The following is a 777-nucleotide window of genomic DNA, read 5'->3' on the forward strand; positions in this document are numbered from 1 at the left end:
GCAGAACATCTGCCGGAACCTGCTGAGAGCAGAACATCTGCTGAAACATAATGAGAGACGAACATCTGCTGAGAGCCAAACATCTACTGAAACCTGCTGAGAGTTGAATATGTCCTGGAACCTGCTGAGAGCCGAACATTTGCTGGAACCTGCTCAGAGACGAACATCTGCTGAAAGCCGAACATCTGCTGAGAGACAAACATCTGCTGAAACCTACTGAGAGCTGAACATCTACTAAAAACTGCTGAGAACCGAACATCTGCCGGAACCTGCTGAAAGCTGAACATCTGCTGAACATCTGCCAAAACCTGCTGAGAGCAGAACATCTGCCGAAAACTGCTGAGAGCCGAACATCTGCCGAAAACTGATGAGAGCCGAACATCTGCCGAAAACTGATGAGAGCCGAACATCTGCTGAAACCTGCTGAGAGCCGAACATCTGCTGAAACCTGCTGAGAGCAGAACATCTGCTGAAACCTGCTGCGAGCAGAACATCTGCTGAAACCTGCTGAGAGCAAAACACCTGCTGAAACCTGCTGAGAGCAGAACATCTGTTAGAACCTGCTGAGAGCCGAACATCTGCTGAACTCTACTGAGAGCAGAACATCTGCTGAAACCTGCTGAGAGTCGAACATCTGCTGAGAGCCAAACATCTGCTGAAACCTGCTGAGAGTTGAATATGTCCTGGAACATGCTGAGAGCCGAACATTTGCTGGAACCTGCTCAGAGACGAACATCTGCTGAAACCTGCTGAAAGCCGAACATCTGCTGAGAGACA

Source organism: Nematolebias whitei, chromosome 12 (assembly GCF_014905685.2).
Source record: "Nematolebias whitei isolate Nwh7 chromosome 12, NemWhi1, whole genome shotgun sequence".
NCBI lineage: Eukaryota > Metazoa > Chordata > Actinopteri > Cyprinodontiformes > Rivulidae > Nematolebias > Nematolebias whitei.